Here is a 25,549-nt window from a genome sequence, read left to right as displayed (position 1 = left end):
TATGGGAAATAATCAGAGTACAATAAGTCCCCTACATATGAACAAGTTCTGTTCCAAGGCCACCAAAGTCAGCCTAGGCACCCAACAATCAGCTATATGGTACTGTACTGTAACACATTTACAATACTTTTCACACAAATAAAACATAAAAGACAGATACAAAAAATGAAGAAAATAGTTTTGATCTTACAATACAGTACTGTACCTTGAAAAGCATAGTACAAGTTGGCACATGAGGGCTGGCATGGAGTCAACAGGCAAGCTACTGCCTGGAGGAGGGCGAGGAGGTAGAGACAGCAAAGCTGGAGGCCGGGCAGCAACAGAAGACAGAGGGTGAGCAGCGATCTCACTCACACCCGATACGGATGAAACCGCCTGCATCTCTGCAAGCTCTCAGCCTGAAGGTTTGTATGCAGGGGACTTACTAAAAATAACGGTCTTTCTCTGCACTGAAGCTGATAAGTCAATGCAATATGGACCCATCACATGTAAGGGAGACATGGGTGGAGATCTGACTTTTGCAGGCAGGAAAGCTTCAGCATGGTTGGCTTTTATGCTAACCCTTCAAGGACAGACAGGATGTAGGGAAAGGGTAAGCTATACTGCTCGACAGAAACTGGCTTGATGACTTCTCTCCTGTGCTAGAATCTTGCATTTTTAATTGAAGCCGAAAATACAATAAAACCTGAATAAATGGTGGTCCTTTATTATAAGATGAAGTTGTACAACAAATGCAAATGCTGTGTAAGATACAGAAGAAGATCATTGTTATTTCTTTCTATTCTACTGGGCCTTGATATTGTAAGAGGAAGAAGCAGTGACCATTTCCCACGATACTCTGTTACATGATTGTACCAGAAAATGCAGGCATATGTCTCCAATGCCCCCAATCACATAAGATAAAATACTGAATTAAGTAGAAGTCTGATACTGTTGTAACCAAGTAGAAAGTTACTGAGATTTACAACCTGAATTCATGTTTTGCTTAAAACATGGTTTTCCAAGTTATTTTATCAGAACTGACCTCAGCACATGTTTGCAAATATTACTCTGTCCTTTCGTCTCAGAGAAAAGCAACTTTAAATAGCTTGGAAATGCAGGTATAGATGTTTTTTTGGCCTATAGGTAGTTAACTATTAGCTCTAATAAGATAGAGCCAGTGTTTGGTTAGAATTTTGAAGAGACAACTGTTGAAATATTTGATCAATTTGGTTCTAAGGATCACACACTGTGCTTTTAAACACTGCTGGGTTATTATTTTCCTGCATTCCTTTATGAGAGAGAAAACAAACTTTCTATCAAATGATGTAATTTTAAAAATCACTATACATTTCCACGTAGTATTCTAGAGAAAGACTGTAAAAGAAGCTTCTGAGCACCTACCATACTACTTCTCTAACCCTGAGATATAACTCTGGATTTTTCTTATTGACAATAGCAGAACAAGCCATGGTTTATAATTCAGGATTTCCTGGAAAAGCAAAATCCATCTGTATGTAACAGGTGGAGGAGCTGGGTGGGTTTTCAGAAGATGAGTCTCGTGTTCTATTAAAGCGTGTAAAATGACTGGCGAACATGAGCAAATCAAAAATAGGAGTTTTCTGACACTTCCAAAGAATTCACATTGAGCATTTTACAGCCCCCAGTAACATTACATACTTGCTTTCTTTTTTAAACTACTTTTATTTGTTTGTGTATTTGGCCGCGCTGGGCCTCGGTGTGCGCAGGCTCTTCTCTCCCCGTGGAGAGTGCGAGCTCCTCTCCAGCTGCGGAGCTCAGCTTCTCACCGAGGCGGCTGCTCCCGTTGCAGACCTCGGGCTCTGGAGCATGGGCTCAGCGCATGTGGCGCTTGGGCTTAACTGCGCCGGGGCATGTGGGGTATTCCCGGAGCAGGGAGGGACTGAGCCTGTGTCTCCTGAGTCTCCTCCATTGGCAGGCAGATTGTTTACCACTGAGCCACCAGGGAAGCCCAAAGTTGACCATACTCTTTCCGCTCTGCTACTTTCTTGCTGGGTATTTAAAAACTGCTTCTTTGTGACCAAAGACATTGCTGGACATTTTTACTTTTGGGCTACAGGTCTTTCTGAGAGCCTGGAGTTTCAAGCTAGCTGCTGTCTGATTAGTGGAGGTTTTACACAGCTGTGTATACTTGTCAGGACAGATGTGAATCAGGTACCTGAGACCAAAGCTGACAAACTCCTGCATGCAGATATGGACTGTCTCAGGAACTATGTCACAGAACAGACTTTTATTCCTGAAGAAGCAGTGTGAGAAGCAGTGCACATTTCAGGCTCAGTCACGGGGTGAATTTTGTTGTTGCTATGTGCCGTGCTTAGTTGCTGTCTGTAGTGTCAGACTATTTGCTTAGTTGCTAAGTCGTGCCCAGCTCTTTTTGACCCTATGGACTGTAGCCCTCCAGGCTCTTCTGTCCATAGGATTTCCTAGGCAAGAATACTGGAGTGGGTTGCTATTTCCTTCGCCAGGCAATCTTCCCAACCCAGGAATCAAATCCGCATCTCCCGCATAACAAGTGGATTCTTTACCACGGAGCCACCAAGGAAGCCCTGTGGAGTGAATACATCCTCGAATAAAATCTTTACAGGAAACAGCTGGCCTGAAAACGGTGTTTTTGTGTTTTTTTTTTTTCCCTCTATATCCAGAGAAACCAGGTGCATCAGTCCCAAGAACCTCTTAGAATACAGTTACTTCCAGGTGCCTGCGTCTCACCAGACACAAGAATCAACCAACTCATTGGCAAGTAATTTGTGCCAAAGAAAATCTGTGCCAGATATTCTAAGTTACTGTTTTTAAACTTTGATTTTTCAGGAATAAGAACACCATGAGTTGCTCCAAATGAAACACAGAGTGAAGTAAGTCCGAAAGAGAAAAACAAATATTGCATATTAAAGCACATGGGTGGAATCTACAAAAAATGTACAGCTGGACTATGTGCAGGACAAGAAGAGAGATGAAAACGCAGAGGACGGACATGTGCACACAGAAGGGGGCTGAACTGGGGGACTGGCATCGACATACAAACACCATCCTGTGTAAATGAGATAGACGGCTAGTGCAAACCTGCCGTACATACAGCACAGAGTTCAGCTCGTGCTCTGTGCTGAGCTGGATGGGGGAGATGGGAGGGGTCCCAGCAGGGCATCTGTACATATACAACGGCTTCACTTCATTGCACAGAAAAAAAGCAACGCAATGTGGTAAGCAACTACATCCCAATTAAAAAATATTAACTTATTAGAAAGTGGTGTACAATATGTAATGCTAAGTATGAAAATAACCTGCATCAAAATTTAGTTTCAAGAAATAAATTAACCACAAACCATCTATTCGTAATCAATGAGTTCTCATTTGAGAAGATTCACAAAAGAATATACGAGACGACAAAGGACATGAGGAAACTTTCTCGGTGATGGTAATGTTTCAGATCTTGCCAAGGATCTACACTAGCACATCCATTTGTCCAAGCTCAACTCACATACAATTAGGTATGTGTATATTTCATGGTATGCAAATTTCATATGAAACACTATTGACAAACACTGAACTCTAGTTAAGAATGCCGAAATGTGCAAACTGATGCCTGAGGTTTATTTTGAAATGCATCATAAATAAGATAGTAAGAGATGGACAAAGGGATAGGTAGATACAGACAGATGTGATGAAGTAAAATGCTAACGGTATAATCTAGGCAGTGAAAATGCAACTGTTCTCTGTAAAACTTTCAAGTGTGAGATTCTCATTAAAAAGGGTTGGAGAAGAAAATATAATTGGGAATAAAATTACTGAAGCACTTAGAGCATCACAGCACTGCACTTCTTTCCCTTCAAGAGTTTACAGGATATCTAGGACCCTGATAGAATGCTGATGTTGAAAACTCAAAGCACAAGTCTAACAAGCTGAGACAAGCAAGGCTTCTTTTTTTTTTTTTTTAAATCAACTGCCCAAGACTGGTTGATTACATTGGGAAAATGTGTGTTATATGAAGGAAAGACGTAGCTCCCCACAGATGATTTCTATATTTAAATTCACACGGAGCTGTAGTGGGGCACCTGCAAGCCAGGCTGGAGAGAGGATGCTGTTAGAAGACGCAGGAGCAAGATGCAAATCAAACCCAACACACGTGAAAAAAGGCTCCTAATGGGCAGATGGAGAGAGTGGATGAGAGATTTGTCCTGAGAGGCCACAGGCAGGGCTGCCAACAGAAAGAGTCCTGCAAAAGGATCGCTGGGGAGGCTTGTGAGAAGTTACAAAGCCTCACATTTCCTCCCCAGAAACCATCACCTATCACATTACCTGTGAAGGGCCGCTGTCTACAGCTAGTCGGTTCACCTTGATCACATTCTCTGCCATTTACTTCACAAACTCATTGCTTAGCACAAACTAGAAAACATTCATTAAGTTAAAAATAACACTCTGGGAGGTGTTTGGCAGAGTAGTCCCAGAACCTGCAACATCAGCAGCCCTGGGGCTTGTTAGAAATGCAGGATCCCAGGCCGCAGCCTACACCTGCTGTGTTAGAATTTGCTGTTTAACCAAACCACAGATGATCTAGTGTGATCTTACGACGAGTCTGTAGCTGAGCCTTGGGGACCAAAGCCTTCCCAAGTAGCAGCTTTAACCTCAGAGAGAAGACAGCTACAGGAAACCAGGTGAACAACGGGAAGGCTTGACCTCCTATCTCCTGGAAGCACATTTCCTTGACAGTCACTTCCTCCCTACAATGCTATGACCTTGCCCCACCTAAGAACGGAAGCTCCCTGGACCCCTGCCACCTTGGAAAGTCCACCACGGTAAACACGTTGCAACCTGCTGTGAACACTTTGGAAAGTTTCATATTCTCCAGCGGATCTAGAAATACCCCACGCATCTCTGGAGAGGGGATCACTTTGCATGTATTGATAACTGCTCTTTTCTCTTCAACGGGTACAATCAGAGGAATTCTCCGGCTATTGCCCCCCATTCAGTTGTAAGACATCTGGGAAAGTTATTTATTGATCTTAAAAACAGCCATAGAATGTTGTTTATTTATTCACATTATCATGTGTACATTTGTCTAGGATAAGTGTATTTTAAAGACCATGTTTTGTTTATTTCAGTCATTGTAACAGAAACTGTTTTATGCTCAAATTCCGTGGCTAGCCATGGTTGATACAAAACTAAAGGTTTAACATTTTCTCTTATAATAGCATTTCTTGAAAGACACTAAGCTGACGAAACAAAGTACACAAAGATTTTTCTAAAGCCACCTTAAGTCAACTACTCTGTACTCACTGAAGTTTCATACTTCAGCATCACTTGTCTATAAATATGTGTAACTTTGTGAAAAGTGGTTTTTAAAATATGGTTACCAAACACAAAAAAACAACTTTTAAGTTACTGATTCCCACTTTTATTTCAGGAATTTTACATATTGTCCAATCAACTTTCCAAAACAATAAGTAAGTGCATTTCCAAGACAGTAAGTAAAAAGTATATTTTCATTCTCTCTTCCTATTTAGGAAGAGACTTTTAAAAATAATCATCTTGCCTGTCTTAAGACAGTTTTTTAAAAAGCGGCAGTCAAGGACTTCCCTGGCGTCCAGCGGTTATGATGCTGCCCTTTCTCTGCAGGGGGCCCAGGTTTGATCTCGGGTCAGGGAACTAAGATCCCATATGCCACAGTGACACCAAAAAAGAAAAGTTGATGTTGCATCAAAGCCAAAAATAAAAACTAGTATCACTTGCTTATAAAAAGAAAGTAATGATAAAAATAAAAATTTTTAAGAGGAGGCAATCAAAACATGACACTGAAATACGTCTCATACTTTTATTACTAATTATGAAAAACAAAAATGAATCTTTTTGTAATAATTCGTGCATAATGGAAAAATGTTTAACACTTTCTGTGCTATATTGCATCATGCTAAGGTAGTCATAGAAAACATTTTCAATAGACTGGCTAATTTTTTTTTTTTTTTGGGCTAGATTTTATTTTTTCCAGTAGGTTTACATTCAAAGCAAAACTGGGCAGAAAGTACAGAGATTTCTCATATACCCCTATATAGGTGGTTACTGTTTTAAATATGCAAAATGTTAAAAGATAGGCACACAAAAATCCTACCAGTCAATTGAATCATACCAATAAATGCCTTATTGAAAAATCTGAGTCCCAGTCAGGTTTAGAAGATTTATTAAAAAAAAAAAAAAAAAAAAAGGACATCAAAATAAATCTGTATCTAATTAAAGCCAGAATCGCCATAAAACGATAGTATCTGATATACTTTGTTGCCTCAATCTTGTCTTAGGCTTCTCCCTTATTAGAAAATCTAAGGAAAAAAATCAGTAATAAAATAATCTTCATGAAAAGTCTGAGTGATCTAAGAAATTTAAAAACGGAGAAGTATTTTCCAGCGTGTTTTTTTTTTCCTGCCACTGCATAAACCTATACCTGCTTACCTTCAGGAACCACAAAAATAAAATTGTGCCAGCCCTACCTCAAGCTATAAAAAAAGAAACATCAAAATGACTCCCCTTTGTAAACCTTAACTTCCACCCATAAAGCCGTTTTTCAGTATGTTCTCTTACCTGAAGAGCAGTGAGCAGGCTGTAAACTTCACCCGGTCAGAAAGAGGATCTTGAGAGCACACAGGCTGAGAACTGCAAGGATAAGCTCACTCTTTCCAGAAGGGAGACTCGGATGAGCAAGCCCCACACAGTCAGCACATGTAAGGACTCTCCCTGCAGCGTCCCAGCCCTCGGCCACAAAGCGAGACGCTGGACAAACCGTGCCCATAGCCACAACAAAACATCCAGACACAGGGGCCGAGAAAGACTCTTTTCACTATTCCAAGCAGAAAGACAAACATAGCAAATGCTTTTGGCCGGCACCTTGCCAAGTATCTGCCCGTGAATGAGTGAGTGCCCCGCACACGAGAAGTGCCACTTGCCCAGAGGCTAGGGCTTCTTAGCAGGAACAGGAAAGTTTGAATCCTACACCAGAACTCATCCTTCCAATAAATCTTTGACTCCTCTAAAGTGAAGGCTATGAAAATTCAAGCTATAAACCTAAAGGAAAGCCCACTGACTGTCCATTCAGGAACTGGGAAAACTTGCGAGCTGCTAAAAGTCTTTGTTTCAACTCCCCCATCTGCCTGCCACCTTTTGCCCATTTCCCTCTGTAACACCTTCAGGATTCAAGAAAGAAAGTAGATTTTTTAAACTCTTAAGTTACCAGTAGTGCTGATCGAAAGAAAAATAGGTAAGAACTAATAGATCGAGTGAGATCTGGAGATTATACTCCTTGCACAGATAGTAAAATGTGGATACTTTGGTCCTAGAAATATATTTTGAGAGGATTTTAATTCTCCATCAAATTAAGACACTAACACACACACACACACACACACACACACAAGTCCCCTGATTTATCTGCCCACAAGCACTAGTATGGCAATTTTTTTAAAAGGTTAGCTTTTCCCAAAATGTGCCAGAGAGTGTAAAATACTTCACAAAACAAGGTTTCAGGGTGAAATTTTAGGGTGGTCAATCTAGACTAATGTCAATAGAATCCTATACAGCAGAAACTTTAAAAAATGGTTTATGCACTACATCCCAATTATTTAACCATGGGACCCTTTATTTGTGGGGCATCCAGAGGGAATTATATTTTTTCAGACAGACTTGGGAAGTGCTAATAATTTTAGATTCACTTGCCCATTTTTATGCAACATATCTGACACTGTGATGACTTTTCAAAGCACTTAGAAAAGCCTTAGATTACAAAGCTTCCCATCTACCTCTAATTTGTACTAATTTCTACGAAATTCCAGTGTGATCAATTTCTAGATTACTCAATATTAATAAACAGTAAACATATTTTAAAAACATAAATATGAGAAATAGGCTATACATGTATTTCATGGGCATCTCCTTCATTCCACCCATTATGCTGGGAAACAAGGGACACCCTCAAGCAGCTGGACCTTCTGCTGGAGCCCCTGCAGCTGCTCTGGTGGGTGTGTGGTTGCACCGGGTCACCCATCTGCCCTCCAGAGTTGAACATCAGACCTCAGAGATGAACATTCAGCCAACATATCCTACAGAGAGGGCACCCCAGCCAAGATACCAACACCGAGGCAGGAGTAGCCACCACCCAAACCCAACACCTACTGCATCCATATGTGTACATTTCAACCACTTTACAGGCAGACTCAAGGGGAGGAAACTGAGTCAGATCCCTCCAGCAAACCACATGTAGAACCAACTCCCCCGTCCAGCACCTCCTCTCCTCTCAAATCCCAAAGCCCTGCACACCCAGCAATCTTGACATCCTTCTGTTCTCATTTAGGTGGAAAAGCAGGTTTTCAGGATAGATGGGCGGTTCACAGCTGCTCCACTGAAATAACTGAGTCACACTGACCCCTCACTCATCTGCCCTGACTACTCCAGAACCATTGCACACGAGTCGTTTTTCCAGCTCCTGTCCCCTTAAAGATCAACATCTTTCTAAAATGAGGTTTATTCCCCTTATCCTTCTAATAAGATATTTAACCTTTAATTTAAAAGCTATGTCTTTCATTCATGAATCCATATTCTACTGAATTATAAGCATAATATTCTCTCAACTATAATAGGTTGAGAAAATTATTTTAATTAAGGAATGATCCAGGAAGCATGGGATGGTATTTCAACACCCGTAAAATAGCAGTACCACTGCTTATTAAAAAAATCATGTCACAAGGCTATATTAGAAAAATACAAACTCCAACCCCTCAGCAAAGATCATGATTAAGAGAAAGCTACATATCATGATATTGAAGTGCACATTCCTTCAGCCACTACTTCCTAAGGACTTGCTCTGCAGCAAAAGCAGGAAGTTAAACAGAGTCACTGTTTCCTACGAAGAACATGCATCTGTGTCCTGTTATAACAAATAGATGTAGACTGGGATGTCTTAAAAATTAATTGTGAAAGCAACACAAGTTTATTTTAAAAGTTCAGACCATAGAAGGTGTGAAATCGATAGCCAAAACTCATAAAAGTAAAACCCCCCTCTTCCATATTAATTACAGCCACTGCTGTTTCAGTTCACATTTACTTGTAATCACTTTGTTTTAAATGACTCATATTCTAAGCACAGTTTCCTTCTAATGAATGAGTTTATTCCATTTATGTTGTGGTTTCTAATAACCATGTGGTTCATCTTAATTCTATTATTCCATTTTGTTAGGCTTCCTGGTTTGACATTTTCTTTTGTTCTGGTTTTTGCGACATAATTATTTAAATATGAAATGGAAGTCAAACAATTATCATATGCAGACTGTAATGAAAATGTTATAAATCTTCTCACCACACACACGAATAGTAATGCTGTGGGGTAGAGGAAGGAGGAATAAATTCGGAGTTCAGGATTAACAGTGACATATTACTATATATAAACAACAAGGACATACGGTATAGCACAGGAAACAACACTCAATATTTTGTAATAACCCATAAAGGAAACATCTGTAGACTTCCCTTGTGGCTCAGAGGGTAAAGAATCTGCCTGCCAATGCAGGAGACGCAAGTTCCATCGCTGAGTCAGGAAGATCCCCTGGAGAAGGAAATGGCAACCCACTCTAGTATTCTTGCCTGGGAAATCCCATGGATAGAGGAGCCTGGCAGGCTACAGTCCGTGGAGTCACAAAACAGTCAGACATGACTTAGTGACTAAAACAACGTGTGTGTGTGTGTGTGTGTGTGTGTGTGTGTGTGTGTATTTGACTCAATTGCTGTACACCTGAAACTAAGACAACACTGTAAATCAACTATATTTCAACTTTAAAAACAGTAACACTCTGAGGTGATGACTGTGCTGAGTACCCTCACTATAGCGATCATTTCACAATATACATGTATATTATACATCCTATTCATACACATTAAATTTATACAATGTTACATTTGAATGTCAATTACATTTCAATAAAGCTGGAAAAAACAAAAGGTACAGCAACTATTTAAAAAAGAACATATTATACATCTCAATAATGCAAAAATAATAAGTAATATAATCAAGAAGGCTGAAGGAAAAAATGGGAAGAATACAAACGTGCTATTTATTTAAATCTTCATATCTAGGAGCCAACAGGCCCTGCCTAAAGTTAATAAACCAATTAGAATAGAGCATAGAATTTTTTATATTATTATTCACATTTATAGTTATTACCACAAATGAGTAAAAAACAAAACATTAACCTAAATTATAGAAGGAAAAGGAAGAAGAAACATGAGGGTTATTAAATCATCAAGAAACAAAGGAAACATCAAACCAGGAACAAGGGCTGCCGCCCAGAGACCCACCTGTGCCTCCAACCTCTCTCTTCCATGTAAAGGCTTTGGTCTGGCAGAGCCTCTGCCTCCAGGGGTTTTAAGAGAGACATACTTTGATTTTCCCTGGATTTGCTCCAAATACCACCAAATTTGGTAGATAGTCTTCAGTTTTTTGGATTATAGCCATTTCCAACTTTTAGCAAAGTTTTCCCCCACTTTTAGCATTTTTTTTAATATCCAGAGTTTCAGGGAAGCGAATAGACACTTCTACTTAAAGTCCTTTCAAGAGAACCCCACCTCCCACCTTACGCTGATTATTATTTTTTATATGCTTCAATGCTCTCTCCACTGTGCACCTCTAACTGCCTCTTCCCTTTCAAATCTCTTGGTGCTCGTATCACTGATGTGCTGAGATGACTTGCACCTCCTACAGAAAAACACTGGGTGTGTCTCTGCCCATCTCCAGTCACAGTGGGAATATTCAGACCGCAGGGACCAGTGGACAATACAAACCAAACTCCGTGCCCTCTCCCTTCTCAGAGCCAGTTCTGAAATACCAGCACCTCACAGGAAAGGTCTGTGAATTTACAAAACAGCTTTTTAGAAGGGTAAAGCAAAGATATAAAAATTTTTACTGAGAATAAGAAAAGGCTTATATTGTGGCTTTTTAAAAAAATTAGTTGGTTCTTGTTGTTTAGTTGCTAAGTCATGTCTTACTCTTTTGAGACCCCAAGGACTGAAAGCCTCCAGGCTCCTCTGTCCATGAGATTTTCCAGGCAAGAATACCAGAGCAGGTTGCCATTCCCTTCTCCAGAGGATCTTCCCAGTCCAAGGACGGAACCTGTGTCTCCTGCCTTGGCCGGTGGATTCTTAACCTCTGAGCCACCAGTAAAGTGAAAGTGAGAGTCACATCATGTCCAACTCTTTGAGATCCCATGGACTTCTCCAGGCTAGAACACTGGAGTGGGCAGCCTTTCCCTTCTCCAGGGGATCTTCCCAACCCAGGGATTGAACCCAAGTCTCCTGCATTTCAGGCAGATTCTTTACCATCTGAGCCACCAGGGAAGCCCCAATTAGTACAGGCAGCTTCATATCGTTGACACTGCCATATAAGCAACCCCAGCAAGATACACTACAATATTAATACTAATACTACAGGATGAGTGAATATGAATAAAGGTTCTGTTTCCAAAGTAAATGCCATCCTTTCCAAAGCCCTTTAATATACTTCTACAGCATGTTTCCTCCTAGTAGCTCTAAATAATATGTTAAATCGACTTATGATTATCTAGAAATTTAAGAAAGGATTAGGATATTCATTTACTGCGACACGATAAGCAAACGTTCAGGTTCAGACAGATCTGCCTCCTCTGTTCTTCCTCTCCTGCAAATCCTCAAAACACACAAAAATTGTATTTTTTGCTTCCCTTTTATCCCCAAAGTCTACAGATCAAAACCAAAAGAAGAGTGCCCTTGGTCCTTCCAACCAAGTTTAAAGCCTGCAACCCAGTAAACCTATTGCAGTCAGCTCACCGCTTGCTCCAGGGAACAGAGAACAAATTAGCAGAGAACATTATTTTAAAGCATGGTAATGACATTCTAACAAACACTGCAAGTGTTTCAGCCCACACACATCATCCATCTAGGGAAACAAAAAGCAAACAAACAAAAATTGACAAAAACAAAAAAAGGAATACACTGAGAAACAAACAACAAAAACCATCGCATGAACTTACATACTCTGCAGTGTTCCTCTAACTCTTCACACCACCCATGTTCAACATCTTTTATTATATCACTGATTATCCGTATTAAAAAGGCAATATGATCAGAATTACTGAATCACATGTTATTAATAACTATCAGTAAAAGGTAGAAAAGGTAGTTATCTATAAAGTTAGAATAGAATTCACAGAACAAAATGCCTCCTAGGTTCGTTTATTCTAAATACTTATTCTACTCCAAGGAAAAAACAGGCAACTCATGGTTTAAGCAATATCAGATATCATTCAAAAGAGACTACCTTATTTTGTCTCACCATTTAGAATCAGTAAAGTGAAATACATGTCAGAGAACATTATTCATGAACTGGCAGTGCTCTGTGCTGTAATTCACTTTCTTATCATGACCAGTCAGACACCGGTGATCCAGTGTGTAGTTAAACTGGACAGCATGAAGCTGGGACCTGACGTACCTGGGTTGGCATCAGAGTTCCTTAATTTCGGGCGAGTTACTTAACCTCTCACATTCAGATTTCTCACATTTAATAGAGGATCAAAATCACCACAGCACAGGGTAAGTGAAATTTTTTAAAATAAGAAAATCTACATAAATCACTATATCATCTGGCATATAGTAAGTACTCAATAAACTGGGATGATAACTCATGATTGTCACAAACTAGTATTGTTTTCACATGATATGCCAGCCTCTCAAACATCTGCGTGGGAATCATCACAGTCATTTCCACAGAGCTTCTCAAGCTTTCATGTGCGCACAAGTCACCAAGGGAATTTTGCTGAAAAATGCAGACTGTGCTAGAGGTTGGCTGTGGAGCCTGAGATCTTGCATTTTAACAAGTTCACAATGATGCTGATGTGGCCAGGCCCGGGAGAAGGCTTTGAATGTGAAGGACCTGGACCACCCGGATATCCCCCATTACACATACACACACACACACACACACGTGGCTGAAAATCTAAACACTGAGTCTGCAATCCAACATTACCTTCCCTGTAAAAACAGAACTCTTCCTTTACAATTGGTAAATGCTATGAATCACTTGAGATAATTGCTAAATACAGAATACAATCATAAGAAAGGCAAGGAATAGCTTCACCTGGGAAAAGAATTTGAATTTTTGAATCAGACAGGCTTGGGTTCAAACCTCAGCCCCACTATATGTTCTAGCTATTAACACATCTTTAGACTAATCACAGGCTTCCTAATAAACTTCAGATTCCTTTTGTGTCAAATGGGGATAACAGCATCTCTCGGAAAAATATAACACATCCAAAATAACAGCTGTCTCAAAACAGTTAATATTGATGCGTATGTCCCATGGCCTGGCACACAGTCGGCATTAAGAACACGCGGGGTGCCTTCCACTCCAGCCGCGCCGGTTCAGCTGCTCACCAATACAGCTCTGCCTTTCCTTCCGTTTCCCTCCCTCAGGCTCACACCCTCTCGGGCACGCTACCTGAAGACCTGCCTCCGATGAAATGCCTTCTCATGCTATTTCAAGCTGCCAGCACTAGTAATTTCCCAAGAGAAAGAACCTTATTTCCTAGTATGTTCTGTTAATCCTCGAGACCCACAGTCCAGAAGAAAACTATGTTTTCCACATGGCTTCTCTCTGTTCTAAATCCTGACAGGCTCTTTCTTCCTGCACAGACAGAAAGGAAAGGGACAGAAGTCATAATCTCTTTCTCTGTGTCCAAAAAGAGCTTGGAAATATCTCTTTCAATCAGAGAAACATATGGTGGGAAAACCAACCACTCACTCCAAGATAACTCTCTGTTTTCTTTTTCAGTTCCCCAAACTGTAATTGATTCTATTTCTTCAGAAAGCTCTAAAACACACATAGTTCTGCTAGGGTTTCCTCTCACCAAGCAAAAATGATTTATGATGCCAAAAACATTAGTTGCCCAATATAACTCGGTTCCCTCATTGATCTGACACGTTATTTAAATCCTGAGTGCCTGCCATGCACCCAGTACTATGTCAGATGCTGGGTGCCCACTGGTGAGTAAACAAACGTGGTCCATGCCCTGGAGACTCTAACTACCCTGACCTTCACTGATCTTATTTCTAAAACCAGGACACACTTCCAGAGCTAGTTCTGGTTTCTAAAACCTAGCCATAGACTGCATCTAAGTAAGAATGAAATAATGCCGTTTGTATCAGCATGGATGCAACTGGAGAGTACCGTACTAAGAAAGTCAGAAAGAGACAAATAAATGCCGCGTGATATTACTTATACGTAGAATTCAAAACAGGACACAAATGAACCTATCTATGAAAAACAAACAGACGCACAGAGATAGAGACCAGACTGGTGGTTGCCAAGGAAGGGGCCTGGGGAGGGACAGAGTGGGAGGCCAGGGTTAGCAGATGGAAGCGTTGATATATAGAAGGGATGAACAGCAAGGGCCTACTGGACAGCACACAGAACTCTGTTCAGTTTCCTAAGAGAAATCATTTTACATATATAAAATGACTTTGCTGTATTATTAACACAGCAGAAATTAACACAACTATAAGTCAATGATACCTAAATAAACAAACCCCAGCTGAACTGTTAGAATCCACCCCTGGCCACAGTTGACTGATCGGACAAAGCATACCACATCACCTTCCATGAGCCTGCAGATGAAGAGGTCTGTGTTTTGCTACCGAACAGTGGCCCATCCAGCCCACCATGCTGTCCCAACTGGACTGCAGTGCTTGCCCCTGGAGATACAGTCCCACAGCAGCTTCAGTGCAGACAGATGTTCCCCTGTTTTTCCCCAAGCTGCCTACCTCTGTTCTCAAACTCTGAGCAGCTAACTAGGCCTAACATCTATCAGAAGTTTTCCAAAGTTCACTGGCACACTGAACAGGAAATAGTTTACCAGCCACATAAGTTATATTCCACATCATGCTGCCTATTTGCAGCTATATTAATATTTAATATTTGTACTATTTTAAAATGGAAATAGGGATTCTGGGTAAGATGCAGCCAGTTTCATTCATCACCTTCCGCTAAAACTTTCGTCAAGTAGTATTCTCTCAGCCTGTGTAAAAGGGCACTGCTTATACATTCATCTTGATTAAGAATTCATATAATGTATAAAACATCCAAAAAGTGAAATCAGAACGTGTAGAAATTATGTGATCAGGGAATCAGTAAAAACTTCAGATGCAGATTAATTTATTGTTCACATTGATGAGTCTTAATGATGTCTATGAGCTGCTTTTAAGAGACCTGTGAATTAAAAGGAAGATCCCTCTTCATTACTTAAAAACACTTGGAGTTTCATCATTAAGGTTAAACTGGCAGATGAAAAGCCCCTTCTGCTTTTCTTACCATAATCAAAATATAACAACTCTAAATTAATGATGAAGAGCAATATATATAGATAGATAGATATAAATAAGATAGATCTGTATGAAAGAGGACTAAGACTCTAATGTTTCAAACCACTAGGTATGTGTCAAGGTTGAAGCAAGACTTAATGTAAGGCCATTTTCTAAGTAGTTTGGTTTAAAATTCAGGGGTAATTATACTTTCTTCAATACATAATAACTTTAGAAAAAAAAAAAAAATACCCACAGTCCTTTCCACAAAGCAACCTAGAAGGATTTTCTAGGACCAGAAGAATTACTGAGTGACTTTAGGGTTAATAATTCAGACAATAGCTTTCCCTGGACAGGCTGAACTGAAAGAGGCCTGAATTCATCTTGGTATCTTCCACTTCACTTTCCTTAATTCTGAAGGTACCACCACATCTTTGTGTTTTAAACAAATGATTCCCATGGAATCAAGAAAGTAGGCTATCCATCTTGCTCACTACCACACACACGCACACACACACACACCCCTTAGGATGACATTAAAGACAGCCCTAACTTTGTCTTCAGATTCACTCTAATCTTGGCTCTCTCTCCTCTTTCTCTCTCAGGACAGTGAAGGCAGGTCTCTGACTCGAGTTTCAGTAGGCACTGGCATCTACTTAGGATTGGATGACACTATTTAGTCTTCATTTTTTAATTTTTATTGGCTATCTCAACAATTTGTGGCACAAGATAGTTTTCCAAGGTAATGATCTAAGGCTGCCTTTTAAAATACATTTATGTTTGTGGTTAAACAAAAGTGAAAAATATGAAATAAAAATAGAAGAATAGAAGAATGGTAAAAAGAATGAAGGTAGTATCTGAATGACTGACACTTGGGAAACACTGTAGGGTACCGATTACAATGGTTTGGATTTGAATATTAGCTTTGCAACTCCCTTGGTGTGTGCTTTACGCAAGTTACTTAAGATCTCTGTGCCTTGGTTTCTTCATTTATAAAAACAGTAATAATGACAGTATCTATTTCAAGGGGCTATTGTGAGGATAAAGTGGTTATTATAGTAAAACACTAAAATAGTACACAGCATACAGCAAGAATTCCACATAAATTAGTTTTTACTAGTATTTTATAAATATATGTGGGTAAATATTTATTCAAACTCGATCCTCTGACCTGTGAATTACAAGATAAAGAAATTTCTTATGAGTTCTTATATAGGTGAAAAGAAAAGCTCCTTCTGTTTTTCTTTAATTAAAAATGCAGCCAATTAAGGAGTGTTTGAAACTCATGTGATCCTCTAGAAGCCAGAATGGAATGCAGTGTCCTGAATTCCATTATAGTTTCTTCTCCTCTCTGCTTAAAAAAATCCCAATATTTCAAGCACAAAGAATTGAAAAGAAAAAAAGTCTGCCGCTCCTTATCCACATGACACCAACCAAAATGTAGTCACAAACAGACTCATGGTTCCTCCAACCAACATTTTAACATTCTGATTGTGCAACATCACAAGAATTGCTCTGTTTTCTTGAATACTGCTGCAGCAAAGGGCTTTTTGTTTAAGTTATAGCCAGTCTACATGAAATGAATAACTTTTTAAAAATCTGTTTGAATATTGCTATGATCTGAATGTCTGTGTCCCCTCAGTATTCACGAAACACCAAAGATGTTGATATTAGAAGGAAGGGTGATTGGGAGGTTCTTAGGTCGTGAGGATGGAGCACAGGATTATTCCTCTTATAAAAGAGGTTCCAGAGAGCTCACCAGCCCTTACTACCACACGATGATAGAAGGAGAGGTCTGCACCCAGGAGAGGGCCCTCCCTCGAAACATGCTGGCATTCTGATCTCAGACCTCCAGCTTCAGAAACTATGAGAAATAAATGTCTGTTGTTTATAAGTTTCCTAGTTCACAGGATATTGTTACAGCAGCCCAAAGGAACTAAGACAAATATATTAATAAAAGCAAAAGGGCATCACTTATCTGTCTTTTTCTTCATATGATTTTCTCTGACCTTGGCTTCCAGGGGAATTTCTCCCTTTGTTCAAACAGTTCAGTGTGACTCCCTTAAGTGAACCATAAAATGTAGTGCAAAAAATCACTCCCATTTAACACCCTATGCCTTCTTCACCCCACACCAGTTCAACAGGCATTTTGGACTAAAATGGGGAAGAACAGAGCACAGTGCTGTGATACCGGATTAGCGACCCACACAGCTCAACCAGGCTCCGAGTTCACTCTCTGTGTCTAATACGGCTTCTTGAACAATAAACTTGAGCTGTCCCATCTAATCTCACAACTTATCATCTCCACTAAAACCCAAGTAGTCTCAAAAACAGAAGAAAAACAGAAAAGGAACAACGCAGTAACTAATATGAAGGATGGTTAACAATGAAATTAATGCTGATTGCAGATGTAACCTTCAAGATGCGCAGAGCCCAGTAATACCTCAAAGAACAGAGAATACAACCTGATTGCTTCTGAATGTCAAACGTACCTGCAAGAAATAGCTATGTAAACCGTCAGGACAGGCTCTGTACTAAAAAGCCAAACTTCATTTTAAAAGTCTGTCATTGTTCCCATCCCTCTCAATTCTGTCAAAATAAGACCTTTATTTCTCTCATTTTTAAGTGACTCAGCTGGCTGGAGCGGTCTGCATCACCCTGACTTGTCATTGAACCTTTCTGGGCCCCGGTAGCACATCTGTGAATGGGTCATCACAGCACCTACCTCACAGGTTTGTGAAGAACTGCACCCAGCACAGGGTAAGTCCCATGTCAGCATTAGTTATTATGAGCAATGGTGGTGTGTTTTAAATGATTTCTTAAATACACTGAGATAGGATCGCCATGTGCCCATTTTATGGATGAGGAGACTGATCGTTCAGAGGGTTGCACATCACAGAATGTATCAGTCAAGAAATAGTATAAGGGGCTTCCACAGTGGCTCGGTGGTAAGGAACCCGCCTGCTAAGGCAGGAGACACGGGTTTGATCCCCGGTCTGGGAAGAGTCCACGTGCCAAAGAACAACAAAGCCCGTGTGCCACAACTACTGAACCAATTCTCCAGAGCTCAAGAGCTGCAACTACGGAAGCCTCCCAGCCTAAGCCCATGCGCCATGAGAGAGGCCACTGCAATGGGAAGCCCACGCTCCACAACGGGTAGTAGCCCTGCTCACCACAACCAGAGAAAAGCCTCCACGGCGACTAAGACCCAGCACAGCCAAACTAATAAGAAGAAAAATATTAAAAAATTGAAAGAAATAGCATCAGATCTTCCCCTCTGCAACACCTGAAACAAAACCTGAAAATTAAACACGAAAGGACCCTTGGCAGAGCCCATGTACTCTAAAGTCTTACCCATCAGCTGGTGGCTGAGCTTTGGGAATTCCAACACACTAAGGCAGGTACAGACAACTGATTTAATTCCATTACCATAGCTACCAAGAAGTTCAGTGCATAGAAATTTTGACTGGAGGTGTTGGGTGGAAAGAGGGAAGGAGAAAAGTACAGACTAACAGTACAGGCTAAACTTCTCCTCCCTGAGAAACCAGTAGATTGATTGCTGAAATGGCCCCATTTCTCTCCTTCTTTAGCTCTCCATGCCCCTTGCAATGTGACCTGGAAGCTCCTTTCAACAAGAGATGGAGCTTGGATCTCCAGCTTAATCTGGGCCAATTTTGTGACTTGCTTTTGGCAGAAGTCAGGCTGTGTTAATTTGGAGCCTTGGGTTCAAGGGGCCTCATGCACTTCCATTCTTTCTCCTGAACCATCTGAGCCCAATGAGAAGCTTGGGACAGCTGCAGATGAAGAGACCGTGTGGAGGAAATCCCAGGGTACCAACTGACCAGCCAGCCCCCAGCTGCACCCTAACAAGGGACCACGTCCAGCCAAGATCAGTAGAGCCATATCACAACCAACCCCTGACCACAGATGTGCCCCTAGAGACCCCAGCCAAAGCCACAGGAACCACCCAGCAATGCATTAATATGAGAAATAATAAAAGCATATTGTTTTAAAGTATTAAACTTTGACATGGGTTTTACAGGAATAGGCAACTGACACAGACACAGTCTGTTTCATTCCCTACTCCAGGCATGAAAGTTTCCCCTATAATGAGCACTCCAGGTAAACACTCAGCAAACTAGCTCCATAAGACAGTACAATTCCTTGAGGTGTTAGTATTTACGTGGGGTATAGGAGTGGAGGAGGTGATCAAATAGATGTGGAAACGCTGTAACCCCTAGGCACAGTGCATGGCACACAACAGTTGATCATCAATATTTACTGAATGACATGAAGAAAGTGTGCTTCTCAAATACTACTTCCTCCAGTAAAGGGTGCCAGAGTCAAGCACACTGCACACCTCTGTATGTTCTGATGCACATCAGGCCACAAAAGATGCTGAGGATGATGCAGATGACACAAAAGAACTAAAGTCACCTTTTAACATTTACACCGACATGTCTACATTTTCAGTTGAGACATATGTATTATGGTCCTAAATGTGGCACAAATTGCCCATCATCACTCAATATCCATCTTCTCTTCTTCATCAGTAAGACAGCCTCAAATATGCTCAACATAACATCACATTTCCAGGCTCTCTTGCAGCTAGGTTAGTGCTGGCCAGTGAAATACAAATGCAAGTGTTTTATGGAATTCAGGAAGGCTGCAGAAACTGACCAACCTGCCTCCACTAAGAGGGCTCCTTTCTCTGCACATTTGGACTGCAGATATGATGGCAAAACTAATCTGGCCCCAGAGTGACCTTGAAAATGTAAGCCACACGATTGGGAGGATGAGACAGAAAGACGGGAACCTGGACTCTTAATGATACCATGAAATCATGGAGTGCCTAACTCTGATTTTTTCCCCACAAATTTTCACAGTTATTTTACATTTTATATCACAGTTACTTTATATTTTTGCTATGTATGGCCCAAACTATCCTGATATGTCAAAGAAATTGGAATCCACAGAACTAACCTTAAGAAATTTCTGACCTTACAGCTTCCTAGACTTCTCATTAGTACCATACATTCAACTTTGAAAAAGTACTTCTCTACAGAAAAAGAGGCATTGCTTCTATTCAGATATAAGAAACATGAACAATGATGAACACCCACTTTCCTAAACATCCACTTTGTAGGGCCTTAGATTATTATAAAAATCATTTCTTGATGAAAAACAGCAAAATACTAGGAAGTAAAACCACCGAGTGAATTCTACCCATGTACTGATACTTACCTCCCTCCCCAATCCCTGCATCACTCAGTGGATGAAAATGCACCTGGCTTCCCATTGTGACTTTCCCAAGTGGTTCCTCTTTAAACATCCAATTACAAGGAAATTTACTTGTTTAGGCTTCTTCTTCAGGGAGATCCAGAAATTAAATCACTTTGCCAACAAGGCCAGGAAAACAAATCATTTGTGTTGTGGCTGAGCCATAAGGCACGCATCTTAAACACAAGCAGAGTCTGCCCAGCTTTGCTCTCACAGAGCCATTTGGGAGAAGATTTTTATGGCAGCAGCTGAAATGTTTCTACCAAAACAACACCTACACTTTGCTAGAGTTATTTTCAGAGGAGAAGGTTTCCCCTACTGCTGTATAAATTGTAAAAATGTGTAGTTAAAAGCGTAGGCGCGTGTGAGTCCAGGGCTGCAGCCCTGGCAGGGGCACTCAGCTGTCACTTCATGGCTGGGTGACCACGGGCAGATTGCTTAACCTCCCTGACCTCGGGTCCTCACCATCACACAGGAATCTCAAAACCCAGAGAGTTGTCCTGAGAACTAATGAGATAATGCATGCTTAGTCCTGTTGCTACATCTTAAGTGTTCAAAAAGGGAGCACTGTGTTAATTCTTATTAAATCTGATGTGGAATTCCTGAATATTTCAAAAAATAAGGATATAAGAATCTACAGGAAAGTCATATTTAAAGATACCACATTCATTCATACTACCATGGACAGTAGCATGCCAGACCTCCCTGTCCATCACCAACTCCCAGAACTTGCTCAAACTCCTGTCCATTGAGTCGGTGATGCCATCCAATCATCCCATCCTCTGTCGTCCCATTCTCCTCCTGCCTTCAATCTTTCCCAGCATCAGGGTCTTTTCCAATGAGTCAGTTCTTCACATCAGGTGGCCAAAGTGTTGGAGCTTCAGTTTCAACATCAGTCCTTCCAATGAACACTCAGGACTGATCTCCTTTAGGATTGACTGGTTGGATCTCCTTGCAGTCCAAAGGCATCACATTACCATTAAAATAAGAATATAAATGCATTTAATAATGTCTGTGTAGAAGCCATGGAACCTTCCTGACCCACAGGCCAGTTATGCAGCTTTACCTGGACTCTCCAGTATGAGATCATGGACAGGAAGTTAAGAAAAACTCACCAAATTCCTAACAAGATACCATAAAGTCCACTCATTGGACTGCTATATTTAATCCATCAACAATGATTCCTAAGATTGTTATGCCTTCACTAGGCATCAAGCAACACCCTTTACAAGGATTAACTCTCTCACAACTGCACACATGTGGAGACGTGCCAGGGACACTGTGATGCAATGACCAGACCTTACCTGGAGTCTGAGGATCTGACTACCCTGCTACTCCAAGCTCTCCGGCAGAATGCAGAAAACTGCCCTCCACTGGAGAAAACGGCTCCACGTAAGGTCAAGCACACCCTGTGGAAGCTCCTTCAATGATCAACATCAGTGAATAAAGGTTCGACCCACTTTAGAGCTCCCTGTGGGGTTGACCGAGGCTGCTGCTAAGACTCCATCACAACTCAGCTTCTCCCTCTGCCCAATCCCACATCCCTCCTTTCCCCTCCATAGGTGTTGATCTTAAAAGACAACATAGGTACTGTAATTACTTTCATCTTTCAAATGAAAACAGTGAGTCTCAGAGAGGTTAAGAAAGTTGCCCAGCCACACAGTGAATGAGTGATCTGGCTGGAACTGGAGCCCAAGCATTCTGCTGCCAGAGCCCAGGCTCTAGACTTATTCTGCTCTACCACTCAGCTGACTTCCCTGGTAGCTCAGATGGTAAAGAATCCACCTGCAGTGCAGGAGACTCAGGTTCGATCCCTGGGTCAGGAAGATCCCCTGGAGAAGGGAATGGCAACCCACTCCAGTATTCTTGCCAGGAAAATTCCATGGAAAGAGGAGCCTGGCAGGCTATAGTACATGGGGTCACAAAGAGTCAGACATGACTGAGTGACTAACACTTTCACATCACTCAGTTACGTTTACAGATTAATGTCCATAAAATAAACAGGTTAAAACTGGCTGTTGTTCTCAGAGCAGATTGCAAAAGGCAAATCAGAATAAGAGAAAGAATTGCATGAGAAGGCAACTCTCCAGTTATCAGTCAAAGACAACCAGAAAACAGAAACCACTCCAGAGCTTTCGAGCTAAGAGCCTGGTTACAGAGTGCTGGAATGGCTGAGCGGCCACAGAAGGAACAGGGAGGCAGGCCAGAGAGCAGCAACCACGAGCAGGAGAGCTGACAGAAGAAAGAGGTGTCACAGAGCCCAGGGACTGGGGCCAGCCCACAGAACTGGACCAGGCTGGGCCGCTAGGTCTGGGGGGCAGAAGCCATGGGAGAGACACTGCTGTCCCAGAGATACCAGAGAAGCAGAAAGAGGCTCAGCAAGACGCCTCATCTCTCTCCTTGGCCACCAGAGAGCAAGGGGGCTGGGAAACGCAGCTCCTTGTTAAATGGAACAGAGCAGGAGATGCTCAAGAACGGGTCTGAGAACAGGTCCACCTGAGCAGCCCCCAGATACACTTACTCAGCTGACAGTGAGGAAGTGTGGAGACACAACTTGAAAATAAAGTACAAGAACTTTAAACGTGGGAATTCTCTGGAGGCCTAGTGTTTAGGAGTCCAAGCTTTCACTGCCAAGGGCCTGGGTTCCATCCCTGGTGGGGGAGTTAAGATCCCATAAGCCATGTGATACACTCAAAAAAAAATTTTTTTTAAAGTATATCTGTCAAACCTTAAGTTTGTTAAGTAGTTCAACGTACTCTAGCAGCTCCTAAGCGAACAAAATAACAACAGAAAATGCCTTTCACTACAAGGCTCTTTGGGCTTCCCAGGTGGCTCAGTGGGTAAAGAATCTGCCTGCGATGCAGGAGACATGGTTCGATCCCTGGGTCTGGAAGATCCCCAGAGGAGGGCTTGGCAACCCACTCCACTATTCTCGCCTGGAGAATCCCACGGATAGAAGACCCCGGTGGGCTACCGTCCACAGGGTCGCAGAGTCAGATATGACTGAAATGACTGAGAACGCACATACAAAGCTCTTTACAAGGCAGTTGCCAAATCACCACACTGTTCAAGAACTGACATCTAAGTGGGGGAAAAGTTTCCATTGCAGTGAGTCCCCGGCATACAGAGAACGTTCAAAGATGCAGACACGCCCTGTATGTATGCCAGCTGCTGTGCTGTATTACCACACTCCACAAGGCACTGTACTGTAACACTTCACAGGCTTTCTTGAGTTTGTTTCTTATGTTTGTTTGTGTGAAAACTATTAGAAACCTATTACAGTACTATATAGTCGATTGTGTTAAGCAGGTACCTAGGCTATGTTGGACTTACTTACAAATTGGACTTACAAACGCACTCTTGGAAAGAAATTCATTCTCACGTAGGGGACTTGCTGCCTTTTCTAAGTAAATCAGGAGAATATACGTCATATTTGTGGAAGTAGTTCCATCATAAAAATATCAAGTCTATTTGATAATGATTAACTGGGGAGCATTTCCTGAACAAAACATGATTTATAGAGAACAAATAAATCATTGTTACCATAGCTCCTATTCTGGAAGGCTACATCTGCCTTCACAATTCTATCTGCTGTTTGACAAAGTAAGAGCTGGAACACAAACTCTCTCCTCTCTTCTCAGAAGTCCTCTGCTGACTTTTCAGATGCGGCAGAAGTCCTTGGGGGTACGGAGGGGGCGGAGGAAAGAAAAACAAAACGTACCACCAAGGATCTCCATCAGCACCCGCTCCAGCAGCACGGACACTAAAACAGCAAGCACGTGGAGATCAGCCTAGCCCTGTGCAAGGACCACACGCCGACCCGTGAAGCATTCCACACTTGGCTCCCCCTAATGTTCACGGGAGGGGAGAGGAAGACTCCAGCCAGGGAAATGACTCCCCCATTGAGAGCCCTCCCTGCTTCAGGACACACCCCCACTTTTCTCCCCCTGCCCAAAAAAATCTCCGGTCACAGTGCTCAGTTACAACGCAATGTTTGACCATTTACTTTGCCCTTGCAAAGACCTCGAACTTTAATTTTAAAAATTATTTTTATTGCACTCCCTCCAGAAAGAATGTGATTTGTTCATATACAAAGACTGTAAACACAATTTCAGTCCCTTCCACCTCCTCTCCTTCCCCCTCAAACACAGTTCCTTTGAGGTTACTAAAACCCAACGGCTGGAGACAACATCTAGGTTCCAGGTTAAGTTTGGCTTCTGCCTAGCTGTGCAGTTTTAGTCTGGTCAATTAACCTCTCTGGGCCTCTGTGTTTTCATTCCCAACATAATGCAACTGGAACTAGCTGATACCCACAACCCCTTCAGTCCTGAAACAGTTCCACAGAAAGATAACAGAAGCCTGCTGGGAACCAGATGAGCGCTCTCTCACTTGACCTGGCCCAGACAGCTATCTGTGAGATTGCTTATCAGAACTCGAAGTACAGTCTGTGGCCAGGCACAGCACACAGTCTGAGCTCAGTCCTCACTCCCAGTGACTGTGATCTTGCTCAGCAGTTGTCATGTTAGGTCCCAGGGTTCTGACTGCAGAGAGCCGGGTCTTGTCCCTCCCTGGAGCTACTCACTCTGCTCTTCTGGCCCAGCCAGTGTGACTTCCTTGACCAACAGGATATTAACAAACATGACACAAGCAAACGCTGGAAAGTACATGTGCTGTTGGGCTTGCTCCCACTCTGGCTGCTCTGCCATGGCCAGGAGAAAATGCTAGGTCTAGCGAGCTGCAGAATGAAGGCCACATACAGCAGAGACAAGGCTCCCAGTCTTCCTAACTAAGCAGTCCTAGATCATCCGACAGCCAGCTGAACTCCCAGCTGCTGCTGCTGCTAAGTCGCTTCAGTCGTGTCCGACTCTGTGCGACCCCATAGACAGCAGCCCAACAGGCT

General features: G+C 41.8%; 1 protein-coding gene across 14 annotated transcripts in view; it reads right to left on the bottom strand.

The window, feature by feature from the left end:
- PLCB4 (phospholipase C beta 4) overlaps nt 1-25,549 on the bottom strand; it is a 482,400-nt gene that overhangs the window by 357,757 nt on the left and 99,094 nt on the right. For 2 of the 14 annotated variants that reach the window (XM_025000319.2, XM_025000317.2), the window contains exon 1: nt 6,583-7,914. The exons of 6 other annotated variants lie outside the window; for them this stretch is intronic. The gene's annotated coding sequence lies outside the window, so the exon portion shown is untranslated. Of the gene's footprint in view, nt 1-6,582; nt 7,916-12,047; nt 12,072-25,549 lie in introns of those variants that run through there. 6 more of the 14 variants (XM_025000315.2, XM_025000313.2, XM_059892390.1 and 3 more) reach the window with 5 other exon arrangements.

The sequence above is a fragment of the Bos taurus genome, chromosome 13 (genome assembly GCF_002263795.3).
Source record: "Bos taurus isolate L1 Dominette 01449 registration number 42190680 breed Hereford chromosome 13, ARS-UCD2.0, whole genome shotgun sequence".
NCBI classification, from domain to species: domain Eukaryota; kingdom Metazoa; phylum Chordata; class Mammalia; order Artiodactyla; family Bovidae; genus Bos; species Bos taurus.
Note: the sequence above shows the minus strand (reverse complement) of the source record. Positions and strands in the feature narration are given on the sequence as shown.